Below are 15,040 nucleotides of genomic sequence, written 5' to 3'. Positions count from 1 at the left end.
TGAGCAACTAAAACAAATGTCTATGACAATGGAGGATGCACAAGGACCTTTGTTTTCAGTTTTTATTTTATTTTGCCTGGGAATTTATCAGTGTTTACCATAACAAACAGAAACTGGAGAAAAATCATTGGGAAAAAAATGACTAATGTCGAGCCTCGAGCAGGTCTTGCAGTGGAGTCAGCGGTGATAGGGTAAGCCTGGCTTTTCCAGCTGTTCCAGTCGGATGAACATAGCCCGCCGTTTTAAGTTGTGAGATGTTCATCCGACTGGAACTGTTTAATTAGCCCCTGACACAGGCAACTGTGACCTGCCGAAACATTGCAATGCTGGGCGTCCACCGAAGGTAGTGGGACTTTCAGAGCTACTGGATCCAGTGACAGCTAAAGAAAATCTGTTAAGTGAACGTTTTGAGGCATCCACATGCTGTGCTTTGTAAGTTCAACACCTTGAAGAATACAAGATAAGTGCTTTGGGAATTGATATATTTTCTAAGTGGCTTTATTTGCAAAAAAAAACCAAACAAACCCCAAGCAAACATATTTTCAGTCGCAGGAATAATCACACTACCATAGTTCAAATCGATGGTAGTGGAGGGGCTGGTAGATGTGGCTAACGTTAATTTAATGGCAAATAAGCACTCTTATGATACCAGCTCGTAGAAGACCTCTTGGTGACCCCATACCATATTTGCTGTTCCTCTGTACTTATGCCAGGCCTTCTTGAATTCTATTATTTGCTTTACTACTTCCTCTGTGAGGCTTTCCTATGTATCTATCACCCTTTCTAATGTTGCTCCTGAGTCTATCACCATCGAGCTTCCTGCTGGAGGCAATTTTCAAAGGGAATTTCATGGGTAAATGAGTGTTTACCCCTGGAAAAATCCTCTTTGACCATTATCCTCCCCCCTCTGAAGAGGAAAAGTGTCAGTGTTATCCGCGCAGGACGCATACTTTTAATCCCTTGGGTAAAGAGCTGGGCCAGCCAAACTATATAAATATCTCCGCAGCAGCCAGCGGCTGCACGATTTTCAAAGGGAAACTGAAAATTTCCTTCCCTGTGAATTCTTGGTCCAAGAGATTTCTTTGAACAATAAGCGAACCTTTTTTTCAGTGGAATTGCCTAAAGTAATTTGGGGCCACTCCCCCCCGCCATCCAGTGCCCTCCACCACCTCTATCCCCTACTCCTGCTTCTCCTCAGTCCTGTCAATACCAGCCACTAGAACTGTGCTTAATCACTAATGGGTTTCTCTAGAATTTAGCATGCTCTGAAAGGGGCAGTCCTTGGATTACCACCTTCTATGTTTCAGTGGGAGGAAACCCACTGAAACATAGAATCATAGAAATGATGGCAGAAAAGGATCAATGTTCCATCCAGTCTGCCCAGCAAGCTTCCCATGGTAGCATCTGCCGTGCTGTGCAGGTTACCCCCATGCATCAGTCAGTGCTGCTTGACGTGCTTTGCTTATGGACCTGGCTGTAGAAGCAGTCCTGTGTTTTTTCCTTAATGTCTGCGCATCAGTACCCCAGACTGTAAACAAAGTCATGGCTCGTGTTGGTTGTCTCTGAATCCAGATTCCTCTTTTCCTCTACCTCCCACCCCCTCCATCGAAGCAGAGAGGGATGTTGCAGTTTTATTTATTTATTTAAAAGTTTTATATACTTTTATATACCGCACAATGGGATAGGGGTCAATCCGTCTAGGCATCAAAAGCTTATTGGTTAAGGGTAATAATCCCATGCCTTCTGTTCAGGGTAGTAACCGCTGCACTGTGTGCAGGTTATTCCCATGCTTATCAGTTCCCCAGATCGTAAAAGTCAGGCCCTGGTTGCTTGCTGTCTGAATCCACTTCTGCGGAGTCCTGTGAGCTTACACGCTGGCCATCAGATATGAGCCTGTCTAGGATACGTAGCACGAAGAAGCAGAACCCGCGCAGGGACAGGGAAAGTGCATTCGCAATCTATTCGGAAAATGCTAGAACATTGGAGTGCTATATTTCTGAAACACATGGACAGACGCATCACCTCACTGATAAAGGCCGAGATTAGGATACTCAGGAAGGGCAGCCTAGCAGTGGAGAGGAGAATCTCCAGCAGCAGGGGCTATTAAGGGAGGCCCAGTCCTATGGTGATGGAGCCTGACAGGGCTGCTTTCATCCCTTCCCGCCGGCTTTGAGAGGGAAAGAAAGAGCTCTCTGGAATTCCACACTCCTCTTTATTAATCCCCCTCAGCCTTCCCGCTGTGAGTGAATGAATTCCTGCAAGGTATTCATAGCTCTCATATGGAAGATTTTCTGGTTTCTTAGAGCCTCCCCGAGGCAAAGTATACATAAAGAGCAAATAACCAGCACCGCAGTGCTGAGGCGATAAAACGAACCTGGGCACACCCAGTGATGTAGCCACAGTGGGCCTGGGGGGGCCTGTGACATCCCACTTGTGGATCGGACCCGGGACCACCCCCCCTCCACTGCTGAAGCCACAGTGCTTTCTAAATTACAAAATAAAAAGCCCCCTTCTCTGGGCTTGTGGCCAGCTATCTGCCTGCTTACCTTGCTTCTTACCCCCATCCACTGTGGGTCCTCCTGGGGTAGAAGCAATCCCCAGTCCGCCCAAATTGATCTGAGCCCTCAGGGTAACATCCTTCCATGTCTCAGATGCCTTGCCAGCCACACAACTCTCATCGCTTGTAGGATGTAGCCCCCTTCCCTTTGCCCATGGCGCAGGGAGTACAGCAAAGCCACCCTGCTGCCCGTGCTAGGCAGGTTTACCATTTCCAGGGTCTTGTACATCTTAAGGGGAACGCCACCTGTCAACCTCTGTGGAAGTTCATTGCAGTTATACTGGCACTCTGAACCAGTCGCAGAGGATTTGTAACCCCAGCGTATTTATTTATTTATTTATTTTGAATTTTTATATACTGATATTCCTATAAAGAATATAGATCACACTGGTTTACAATGGAACAGAACTTTCGCTGGGAGGCGATACATTAAACAATGAACATTAGCGAACTGTAACATTCAAAAAGCATTTGGAAACATGGAACCATAACAAACCATAACAAACCGAGAGCAAAATATAAAACTGTGGATAATTAATAAAATAAAATAAAATAAATAAAATAAATAAAATGAAATAAATAAATAAAAGCTTCCCTTAGGCAAGCGGATAGCTGGCTGCCCACCTCGCCCCCTCTCCCCTCCCCCCCCCAAAAAAAAAACCAACCCAGCAGGACCCCACAGCTGAAGATGTAAAACAAGCGACTTGAACCTACTCTGCCTATCAGTAAAGCCGCCCCTCCATACCAGTTAGTTTTGCCATCTTCCCCTTTTATACCACCTACCACACATATGTAAACATTAAGCAATGGATTCATTTGAAGGAACTGTTAAATAGGATAGAGCAAGAAAAGAATAAACATAAACATTTTGCATATGAAGAAAAAGGGGTTTGCAGGGGGTTTTTTTGTTTTTGTTTTGTTTTAATAGGAAGCAAAAGTGCATTTACTATTACTGGTTGGAACAATTCCCCTCTTCATGCTGGGGGCTTCTGATGAGAACACGAGCTGCGGCTGCTTTGCTGGACGCGTGTGGAGCGGAGAATTCGTGCCTTCAGAAATTGTTCCTTGCAGCCGGCGAAAGCTCTCGGCCAAATCAATCAGGTACAGCGGCTGCGCGTCTGATCTCTGCGGGAGGACGGGGAAGGGACCCTTCTGAAAGGAGCCTTCCTGACAATGATTTTCTGCTGGCTGTGATGTGAAACAGTTCTAGTGAAGAATAATACCCAAGCAAATGCCTGCTTTTTTTTTTTCCCCTGCACCGTCTCATGTTCCAGTTCAAATGAAACTCTCTCCTGGTGAGTTTCCATCCTAGAAAAAAAAAAAAAACCAAACCATAGTTCTTTCTGCTGTAAAGCAGCATTATATCAGGAGATAAGATCAAAGTGATTTTTCTGTTAAAGATGAACCCTAAGGGGGGCTGTTCTTCGGGAAATGTTTCCAGTTGGAGGGGGAGAGTATATTTTGAAGCTTTTTCTGCAGATAAAACAGCGCTTTTACTCTTGAAATGGGCTTTTTGACATTTGCCCTCTCTCTGTGCGGGTAAAGTTAGGCGCATGTAAGGCGGGAGTGTCCTTGGGGGTGGGGTTTGGAACTATGCGCGCACATCTGAACTTTCAAAAGTATGCATGTATTTTATAGTCCAGAAAAATTACTCTCACAAAACAGCAGAATGTCTGTGGATAGATCATTTTCCCCTTGGACCATTTTTCATGTGAAAGATTGCAGGTATTTTCAGTTTAAAAATTAGTGCAAAGTTCAGGAGTAAAAAGTACCTATGGACTTTGCAGATATATACTAGGGATGAGCATTTGTTTTTAAACTAAATGAAAAACATGACAACAATGTTTTGTTTAATTTAAAAACAGAAAAACAACCCTCCAAAATTAACTTTATTTGGTTGACATTTTTATTTCCAAACAAAAAAAATAAAAGCTCAGAAAGTCACTAAAACAGCAAAATTAGGCCCTCACCCCTGAGGTCTCTTACTCCCTTCCTAGGGTCTGTGAAGTAAAGAGGAGCAGGAGCAGTCAGTCCCCAGTTCCTCCTGCCCCTGAGGCTGGCACCATGTTGTTTTATGTTTGGCTCTGGAATTGCACAATAAAGCTCTGGAATTTGTTGCCAGAGGATGTGGTTAGTGCAGTTAGTGTAGCTGGGTTCAAAAAAGGTTTGGATAAGTTCTTGGAGGAGAAGTCCATTACCTGCTATTAATCAAGTTTACTTGGGGAATAGCCACTGCTATTAATTGCATCAGTAGCATGGGATCTTCTTAGTGTTTGGGTAATTGCCAGGTTCTTATGGCCTGGTTTGGCCACTGTTGGAAACAGGATGCTGGGCTTGATGGACCCTTGGTCTGACCCAGCATGGCAATTTCTTAGGTTCTTATGTTCTTAGGGTTGATGAGGTTTCCCGTGGCCCTGGAGATTCTGGGCCACGGGAAACCTCATGGCAATCCTATATTCTGATGTAAAACTTCCAGGGTAAAGAACCATCCGAAGGAACGGCTGACAATGGCAATGTTTCGGTAATGTCAGCCTGCATCGGGGGCCGGGGGGCCTAACGTTGTAAAAGAAAAACTGTAAACAAAGAAAAAGTGATCAAAGTCAATTAAATCATAATAAAAAACATACAGTGTAAGAATCAGACAGCAGTCTGACAGCAATAAGATGATTTCATGGGAACAGCCATTTTAAAGTCCAAGAAGGACCAATCAGCTGTTACATTGGCACAAAACGTTTGAGTCCCAAAAGAGTAAATCAGATTTTGGGTTTTTTTTCCCAATTATCTTTACTGAGGCAGGATAGCAGTACAACACATATGAAACAAAATATAAGCACACATTAAACCACTACTTTAGCCTTCATTTTGTAAATGATCTCATCTCCCGCCCTCTCACCTCCCCCCTCCCCCTCCCCCTTACAGAGGATCTCCAGGAATAAGAAAAATACATTAACTTTGAATAACTTATTGGCAGGAAATACAAAAGACAAAAAGTATTGGCTTATTCTAGTGACAAACAGCCCATTTGATTTTTTCATCCAAACCAGCAGGGTTCACAGTGTTCATTTTAAAAGTCAATTTTTGTTCTCCTAGAAGCAAGATCAAATCATGATCCCACCATGAATAGTTGTCTGTGGTTCTTCAAGAATCACAAATATTAAATCAGCAAGAGAATGTTGTAATAGATTCCAATGCCCCACGAAAGGGAGCCTTAATTCGACTCTTGTGTGTGCAGCTCAAATGCTCGAGAAGCTGAGCTCTTATGATGCGTTTCAGTTTCCTGATTTAAAATAGATGGCAGGGGCACCATATTGTATAAAATGACATCCTCTGAGTCACATGATGTAAGAGATGTCAAGTCTGAAAGAACGACTTGTGGGCGGGGCTACTGTGTCCGTACTTAATGAGAATGGATAAACAGAACAATGCCCAGAGGGAAAATGATCTCCTCTTCTTGTCATGCTGGAATCTTGGTCTGTTGGAGAAAAATATATTAACATAGTAACATAGTAATGACGGCAGAAAAGGTCCGTGCAGCCTGTCCCGCAAGCTTCTTATGGTATTATCTACCATGCTGTGTAAGTCACCCCCAGGTTTCTCTTAAGGGTAGTCGGTACACTTACCCCCAATCCTTATGATAAGGGGAGCCATATTTACAATCAAAAACCAAGCAACTGTCAAACCCATAAAACAAATACGGCTAGCAACAATTTTACTGGGTGAGAAGCCTTCCTGAAAATTCCGGCAATGCTAACGTCCTTTCCTTTTGGCCTTGGCCCCTTATGTCTGCATAACAGTACCCCCAGACCGCAAAAGTCGGGGCCGTTTCAATCCCATTCCCCTCCCTCCCTCTCCCCGTCAAAGCGGAGAGTGATGTTGCAGTTGCAGTCAAAAGCATGAAGGCTTGTTGGTGGAGGGTGGTAATCCCTGTGTTTCTGCCAAGGATGGTAACTGTTGCACCGCGCAGGTTACCCCCATGCACTCTTTCCTTCAGTTCTGTCCCCTGATCCCCACTGTAGATCCCTAAAGTCGATCCTGTCTACTGATGGTATGGCAGGGTGAGAACTGTGCAAAATTCAGTTTGGTGTGCCACAAGGGATTGAGTAAACACTAAACTGACTGAGCTTTCTGCTCTCTGCACATGGCGTATCCCCTCAATGAAGAATGAAGTGTTTGGTAAGCAGAGATACCCTACCACTTCCAGTTAATTATTGGACTCTGGCACAGTTCTGTATGTACTGCAGGTACATCTCCCCCAGCAGGGGGCCACTATAACCATTGCAAGAGGTGGGAAAGAAGAAGCCCGTCAAGGAGTAACAATACCTAACATGTGCATGCTCAAACAACAGAGTATATGACAAGGGCATGAAACATTCAAGACTGAATAGAAGCAAATACCATTCAAAAATTAAAAAAAAAAAAAAGATGTTTGCATTAAGCTATTTTTATTATTTCATTGCTGGAAGTAAAGAGCAAACCTCATTATCGGTGGTAACTCTGGCCTGAAAGAGTAGGGGAAACCATGGAACCATTTGCCAGTGTATGCAATCATGGCCTCACAGTTAGACAAACTTAAAAGCAAACTGGACAAGTTTTTAAGATGAAAAAACGTAGTTCATGTGAATGAGCGGAAGTACAGGTCAAGGAAAAAAAAAAGTAATTGGTGATACCTTTTGTTTTGGACTAGCTTAAATCATTTCTTGATTAGCTTTCGGGAGCTGCATTCCCTTTATCGGATCAAGACAAAATAAGCAGGTCGAGGCGAAGGATGACCTTGCCCGAACAGAATACAGAACAATGATGGCGTGAAAGGGGAAGGGAGGAAACGGGGAAGAGGATGAGTGAGGTCTTAGCAGTCTGGTGAGAAGCCCGATAGGGAAGTCTCAGAATTACATCGGCAGGCACTCGCCATTCTGCCGTCACCATTATACTGTATTCTGTGATTCACTTGTGTATCCAGGCTTTATCATGCTCAGGGCCCGTGTGCTACCATTAGGAAAACTAAGCGGTCGCCTTAGATCGCCAATGTTTGGGGGGGCAGCAAAATCCTGCCAGCATGAGGCCCATCACTTAGAAAGTTTTTTAAACAGTTCGGCGGTTAACAAATTTATTTTTTTTTAAAAATAAATAAGGGTGCTGTGTCAGAGCCAATACTGTCCAATAAGAGAATACTGTGTTGGATCCACCACCGCTGGAGCTGCCACCAATAGGTAAGATGGGGGCAGGAGATGTATGGCCGAAGGTTTGCCTTAACCTGCTGATTTTGTTTCGATCCGACATAGGGAATGCAGCTCCCGAAAGCTATTCAAAAAGAAATACATTGAAGGGCCGATACAGTACAGTGTGATGGAGCACACTGTTAACCCTCTATTGGATGCGTGTTTTTGACGCGCTAGCGTTACCCCTTATTCAGTAAGGGGCCAAAAAAAGGCCTTACCGATTCTGTAACTTTCTGCTTCCATTTGAAGTTTTGTGAAATCCTGTGCACCCTCCGACTTAATATCATGGCGATATTAAGTCGGAGGTCCCGAAATTTCCAAAAGTTTAAAAAAAAAAAATTTGAAGTCGGCCCGCGGCTGTCAGGTCAAAAACCGGACGCTCAATTTTGCCGGCGTCCGGTTTCCGAGCCCGTGGCTGTCAGCGGGCTCGAGAACCGACGCCGGCAAAATTGAGCGTCGGCTGTCAAACCCGCTGACAGCCGCCGCTCCAGTCCAAAAGGAGGCACTAGGGACGCGCTAGTGTCCCTAGCGCCTCCTTTTGCCTGTTTTTACCGCTGAGCCTAATTTGAATAGTGAATCGCGCGCACAGGAGAGTGGCCTGTGCGCTCTCCTGCGGACTTTACTGTATCGGCCCGTAAGTTAGCCCAACAGAAAAGGTGTATCGCATTTCTGGTTGACCTTTGTTTCCGCGCATAGATGAAGATGATGTTGTTGGCTATTCTGATTATGCTTGGACTGCAGGGAAAAGTACTGACCCAAAGCCTGAAGCTGATGCTCATCATATTTGGGGGATGAGAGGGGAAGGTTTTTTTTTCTCCCGCTGCGTGAGGCCTCACCGATTCTGTAACTTTCTGCTTCCATTTGAAGTTTTGCGAAATCCTAGGTACCGAAATAAACTCACAAACCTTTTTGTAATTCAGAAATCTGTCGGCAGTTGTGGGTTACTGCTGGAAGTAATGTGCTTAAGATGTAGCCATTTGGTTGTCTGTAAAACAGGAAAAGCATTTCTTCTGTGATTATAAATATTCGCTAACCGCACACACATTATCAAACCTATGTATTTATGGCTTGTTCTAGTCATTTCCGTGATTCCTTCTAGACATGCTTCATTAAGCTGTGCATAATTTTGTCAAATGTGCAGACATCCATGAAGGTCGCTGAATGTGTGGAAAGGAGCAAAGTAAAATTACTGTATTTGAACAGAAAATTGTTAACCATGCTAGCCTTCTGCTTTAAAATTCTATTCTTTAAATATCTTTTGCAACAGTGCATGAAGAAAAGATGCTACCTTACAATAGATCTCACAGGGGCTGGCTCAGTGGGTGCTGTGGGTGCTTGAGCACCCCCAATGTGGACAGGAGCTAGTGCCTCTCAGGTGTCTGATTCCCCCCCTTTCACCTGCCACCATCGGAGCCAGCAAGAGAAGGAGTGGAGACACAGAGCTGGGCTTTCTCCTGCCAGTACTAATTTTACTTCACAAGGTATTAAGTTTCATAGAGGATAGGCTGCAGTCCTTAAAGCAAGGAAACGTGTATTTTTTGTTTGCATGTAGGTGCTGCATTTTCAGTTAGAAAGGAGAATAATCTGCTCCATGACATGCAATTCCTTCTTTCATGTTATTCTTAAAAAAAAAAAATTAAAGGGGGTCTTACAGGGGGGGACTCCTTGACACAGCAACCTTCTGAGACTAACAAGCGTTCCTGGAGAGGCCCTGAGGCAGTGGCGCTTCACAGGCCTGTAGACAGCCTTGCGGCATGCATGCGCCAGAGGCAGGCTGCGAGCTTAGGTGCACGAGGCACCGCCTCTTGGCCTGGGTTCTCTCTCTCCCAAGGCAGGGGAAGCTGCTAGGCAGGTCCATCTGTGGGCCTGGCTGCTAGGAAAGCACAGTCTGGCAGGTTGTCAGTGTGCAAAGGGGCCCATGAAAGGCCTTGCATTGCAGTACCACATCAGGCCCCGCTCTAACCTAAAGATGGCCCCTCCTAGAAAGGTTCCCTTCTTCTGCCAGTATTATTGGCTGATACTGCGTGAGGACGGGAGACAAGTAGATCTGAAAACTTTTAGTTTAATATAATTCCTTGGCCCACTAAAGGCACCATCTCTACCCAACCACCATGTGGGCTTTCTTTTAAGCAAATTTGATATTTGGTAATATTGAGGCCTTACTGACTACTTTCTAGTTGGGGTGAGGTAAAAAAGGAAGGCTTGCAAAGAATAAATGGTAGGTGATTCTTTGTAGTTGGATTAGCTATTTGTGAATAGATTCTGAGATATAGTAGGGATGTGCTGTTTGTTTCAATCAGTGAGCCCTCAGTTTTGCAGTGCATGACTAATATTTTAGTGTGCCCTAAAAATGTTAGCATGCACTATATCAAATTAGTGCTTACTAAATGGGTTTTAGTGTGCTCTAAAAAAAATATTTGGTGTGCATTAAAATGAATCGACATAAAATGAAATGAAAGAAAAAAATCAAAAGAAAAAAACCCAAAACAAAACACAACAATGACAATTTTTTTTGGCCGCACACCCCTAAGATATATCTCCCCCTTCTTCATGTTGGTGGTCTGGGTTGATTTTGCCACAAAATTGCAATGAGGAAAATCTTGAATTCCTTCCAGAATGATTGATTTCTATTCTGCCTTGCAGGCGCTTCAGAGTCGATCCCATTCAGGCACTGTAGATGGGCTCCTATCTTCAGGGGGCTTACAAGCTAAGGGTCCCATTTACTAAGGCTTTTCTCCCATTCTGTGCTTAGCAAACCAGGCCCCAAGTTTGTGCTGAGGTAACAGAGGAAGAAATGACTTTCCCAGGAGCAGCAGCAGGATTTGAACCTGGCTTGCATCCCACGGCTCTAACCACTAGGCTGCTCCTCCATATCATAGTCTGCTTGTCCTCACTACATTTTATGACTTATCCTCAACCAAGAGTCAAGGATGCAGTTTGGCAAATGCTAAGAAAAACAAAACATTTCCTGTCTGAAGGCTTTTTTTTTTTTTCACTGATCCCGGGCTGCTTTGAGTCTGTTACAATGTGCGACTTACAGTGTAGGAGGCTGATGCCCAGGCTTAGCTCATGTAAAGGCCTGAGCAGCCGATGGCTGAGCTTCTGGGCCGCACCGGCAGAAGGAAGATCTGGGAGCAAGAAGGCTAAAACGAAAGGAAAAGCAGAAATCAATTTCTGAGGGTGTGTTCCGAATCCTAAGGGCACTCTCTGAATGTTCGACGTGCAGTAGTGAATTAGGACTGCCTCCTGAGAACACATACACTCAGCAACAACTGTTAATGGTGCAAACCTAGACTTTTTTGTTAAGTCTGGTTGCTGTTATGCCAATTACAGCATCTACTGCCATGAGAGCAAGAAATACAGGATTTTCTTTCTCAAACATTCTAGGAAGACAAAGGCAGCAGATGCTACAAGCCCCGTAGTACAAAGTCTATTTTATTTGGTATTTTTTTCCCACTGTTGCCTTTTTCCTGTCTCCCTTGGATGATGGCCATGACAATCCAGATGCCCCTGATGGCTATTAGCTAGAAGTGAAGTCTTCGCAGAGGCTGCTTTTTTTCATTGTGTGAGTGGATTTGTAGTTCTAATTTTTGAGAAAGAACTACAAATCCATGCATGCAACGGAGCAAATTTAGGACTGGATCAGTCTGTTTGGCTGATCTGGGAAGAGCCCAGTGCCCCAGGGTATCAGTCACTCCGGGACTTGCATGAACCTGCAGGACTGAAGTCCCAGGTCTCCTATGTCGTGAGAATGGGATCAGGGGGCTCACTCACCCTAATGCAGAGCAAACCATGTGTCTTGCCATTGTTAGCTTTTACTGATTAGTCAGTGCTCAAATTTTTTAGAACTCCTTTTCCTTGTTTCTAACTTATTTGCTTACTTCTATGCCCCTTGTGTGTGCGTGATGCCTGCCTGGCTTCACCATCTATCAGAACGGGGAATTTGCTAATATTAGAAAGTTCCTTTTCCTAAGAGTGACAGCCGCTGATCCATCCCCCCAAAGGCTGGGGCATGGTAGAGGTGCTAAAAGATAAAGAGGAACTTCAAAAGTCACTGGGAGTGGTCAAAAGAGAGAGTTCCCTGGGAGGGAGCAGATGACATCTTGGAGAGAGTCAGGGAGAGGCAGCATAGGTGCTGTGTGCTCTGCCTTGGATTTTCAGTTGATTCGCAGGACAAAGGCCTAACCCCAGGAAGATCCAACCCCGAGCAAAAAAAGAGAGGATTTGTTTCTGGCCAAATCCACCATCTGTAAGCGATTTTGGTACAAGAAGAGGATTTGTTTTATATTCTAGGGGAGGTCTGAGGATTCCAGGGCCTCGCTCAGTAGTAATAAGGGAAGCCAGTATGAAGCTGCAGCATGTATCTGCAGATGTGACTTTGATACCTTAAGAACTGTCTGGAGTTTTGCTCTGGAACTGTTTTACTTCGAGGGGGGGGGGGGGGGGGGGGTGGTTCTACCGGCTGACTCAGATTCTTCTAGGAGGCCCATATTCAAAAGTCATTTAGATGGATAACGTAATAGTTATCCGTCTAAATGACTTACCCGGCTATATTCAGCCTTTATTCGGCTAAATTCTAGCTGGGTATCTAATTCTATGGGAGGGCAAGAGACGGTCCGAGGAGGAGCGGAGTTAGCTACGTTAAGTGGTTAATTCTGGATTTATCTGCTTACCGTATTTTTCGCACTATAAGACGCACCTGACCATAAGACGCACCTAGGGTTTAGAGGAGGAAAATAAGAAAAAAAAAATTCTGTCCCCATGACTGGCTCTGTACAGAGCTCCCCCTGGTGGCCGTCTGTGGGATATTTTTTTGTTTTTTGTTTTTTTTAAGTAAGGCAGAGAACATCCACACAGGTACTCACATTCACTGGTTTTTCTCTCCCTCACATACATATACATAGGCTCTTTCCCCTCACCCCGCTCAACAGACTCTCTCAAACTCTAGGGCTCCTCTGCTGTGGGTAGGAAGGAAGATGCTCGTACATTTGCCCGACAGGACTTGGATATCCTGCTGGCTCTCTACTTACAAGATGTATCGTCTTCTGCCGGCAGAGCTTGAGCTCCCTGCCGGCCTGCTGCTCCTGAGGCATTTCTTCCTTTCTGTTCGGGCCGTGAATACTGTCCTTACTGTGAAGGTCGGCGCGTGGGCTACGAAGGCTCCTCCAGTTCAGACAGCTGACATTTGACCTGCGCCACCATGCTGACTGGGCTGAGTTGGGAGGAGGAGGAAGGGGATGGCGCGCGAGAGGGAGAGACGCATCATTCACTCCATAAGACGCACAGACATTCCCCCCCCCCTCCCACTTTTGGGGAAAAAAATGTGCGTCTTATGGAGCGAAAAATACGGTAACTTATGCAGCTAACTCTGGTCAGGCTGTAGGACTGTCCTAAAGTTAGCCGGTTAGTCATAAACGGTTAACTTTAAGAAAGCCAGGTATATTCAGCGGCACGACCGCACTGTTGAATAAACCCTGCTAGTTAGCCGGACATGCTTATCTCGCTTTGAATATTGACCTCCTTGTTTCCTCATTGGTGATAATACAATTATATTTACCTAAATATTCTATTACTTTATCAGCCAATACATGGCTTGAGTTATTTATTAGAACCTAGCACTCCTTACTTCATCTATAGCAACCCGTAGTTGTCCCTGGGAAAACGCCCTTTCTTGTCTCAGTTTGAATCCCGGCAACTTTGATTTTTAGCCTATTTGTGCCAGCACTGAAGTTGCTAGACAGTAAATCCATATATATATTCCACTTTTACATGACTCAAGCAGCTGCTAACACACTTGAAAAGTACCCAACCAAACCACTTCCTCCAAAAGGTACTTTGAGCTGTCACCAAGATTGTAACTTTTGCAGGTTAAAAATACAGAGGCGATGGGACTATGAGGAATGGAAATGTGTACAGTGTTCATGCAGCTAAAGGTAGTGTCTGGCCCATTAACCGTTCTCTTACTGGTAGTCAGTGATTCATCTAGTCCACATGTTTGTTCAATCAGCCCACACCACATTCACTGTTACTGATTATGCACTGGAAATGACATAGCATTAGATTGTTTAATTGTCTCCAGCCATCCCGACATGGCTTACGGATGTGCATCTGCCAGTAAACAGTCACACACAAGAGCAAGCTCATCTGTTTTCTGTGAGCAAAGACCGGGGAAGGGGCCCTGTACTACCAACATTGCATTTCCCATTTAGAACAACAGAGTACGTTTTAATTCCATCTCTAACCTTTGCACCTCATTAAATTAAACCTAAGAGTGAGCAATGCTTATTATTTAATTTCTATTTCTCCTCTAAAGAGCAGCATCCGAGTTGATCCATGTTGATCAGGACTATAGTTCACCAAAACTGTTTGTCCTGTTAACCTGCTATCTAGATATTTTTTCTCGTCCTAGATGTCAGCTGCTTATTTGCTTGTTGGCTGTGATCCAGACCTTCCATCTCATTGTAGCAACTTTGAGCAGAACAGAAGCTTTTAGGATTGAGGTACATAATCTCAGTGTCTTTTCTATATCCTTGGCACAGTTTCCACTTGGGGGCTTGTGTCCCATGTAGGGATGGTAAAATCGGCTTTTTAACCTGGGTTGTACATATGTAATGATACACAGAGCACTACCGTGTTGCAGTGGCCACAGTAGAAGGGCGGCACTCTGTATATCTCCAGGAGGTGCTACCGTCCTGTGCTAACCAGCTCAGAACCCCCATACACACCAGCAACTCCTCCTCCCACCAGAAAACGCCTCCTGTCAACATCCCGGTGAGGTGTCAGGAGGAAAGCAGGCTGCCAAATCAGTGGCTTGTGGGCAAATGGTGGTCTTCCTAATCGGAGAAAGTTCTTTTTTACTCAACGCATAATTAAACTCTGGAATTTGTTGCCAGAGGATGTGGTTAGTGCAGTTAGTATAGCTGTGTTTAAAAAAGGATTGGATAAGTTCTTGGAGGAGAAGTCCATTACCTGCTATTAAGTTCACTTAGAGAATAGCCACTGCCATTAGCAATGGTTACATGGAATAGACTTAGTTTTTGGGTACTTGCCAGGTTCTTGTGGCCTGGATTGGCCACTGTTGGAAACAGGATGCTGGGCTTGATGGACCCTTGGTCTGACCCAGTATGGCATTTTCTTATGTTCTTATGTTCCTGCCTCACGCTTTGAATTGCAGGTGTGTGTATGCAGGCCGGAGGGTAAAACCAGGACTCGAACCTGTCCTGAAGGAACAGTCATTAGGCATTATATGCTGTCTGGAGCAGGGAAT

The 15,040-nt window shown here is 44.7% G+C and overlaps 1 long non-coding RNA gene across 1 annotated transcript; it reads right to left on the bottom strand.

Annotated features, from left to right (window-relative positions):
- Positions 1-5,482: 5,482 nt before the first annotated feature.
- Positions 5,483-10,901, bottom strand: LOC115100400. The gene is made up of 3 exons (XR_003859051.1): positions 10,812-10,901; positions 8,679-8,758; positions 5,483-6,029 (listed from the first exon to the last, which is right to left on the bottom strand). It is a non-coding gene; the product is annotated as an uncharacterized LOC115100400 (long non-coding RNA).
- Between the last annotated feature and the right edge of the window lie 4,139 nt (positions 10,902-15,040).

This window comes from Rhinatrema bivittatum, chromosome 10, assembly GCF_901001135.1.
Source record: "Rhinatrema bivittatum chromosome 10, aRhiBiv1.1, whole genome shotgun sequence".
NCBI lineage: Eukaryota > Metazoa > Chordata > Amphibia > Gymnophiona > Rhinatrematidae > Rhinatrema > Rhinatrema bivittatum.
The sequence above is the reverse complement of the archived record's forward strand: the minus strand, read 5'-3'. Positions and strand labels throughout refer to the sequence as shown.